This window comes from Penaeus monodon, chromosome 27, assembly GCF_015228065.2.
Source record: "Penaeus monodon isolate SGIC_2016 chromosome 27, NSTDA_Pmon_1, whole genome shotgun sequence".
Lineage (NCBI taxonomy): Eukaryota > Metazoa > Arthropoda > Malacostraca > Decapoda > Penaeidae > Penaeus > Penaeus monodon.
Window position 1 is genome coordinate 39676706 of NC_051412.1, and position 251 is coordinate 39676956.

General features: G+C 39.4%; 1 protein-coding gene across 1 annotated transcript in view; it reads left to right on the forward strand.

The window, feature by feature from the left end:
* Positions 1-251, forward strand: part of LOC119590859 — an 18630-nt gene that overhangs the window by 5653 nt on the left and 12726 nt on the right. The window contains exon 6 of the mRNA XM_037939618.1: positions 35-171. The gene's annotated coding sequence lies outside the window, so the exon portion shown is untranslated. The remainder of the gene's footprint in view (positions 1-34; positions 172-251) is intronic.

The window sequence follows — 251 nt, forward strand, 5'->3', positions numbered from 1 at the left end:
AAATGTATTTTGAATTTGGTTAACTCTCTCATAGATCTTGGAGGGTGCCGTTGCTGAGGTGATTTACAAAAATGCGGTGAAGAGTATACCAGAACCAGAGATGTATATGCAGCTTTACCAAGTGGCCAGTAAATTTAAATTTGCTCAGATGTTGAGAGAGAAGATATTCAGGTGAGGCACAATTCTTCCTTCTCTTCTGCCTTTTTTAGTGTTTGTCTTCCTTTCTTGTCTCCTTCTCTTCTTCCTCCACT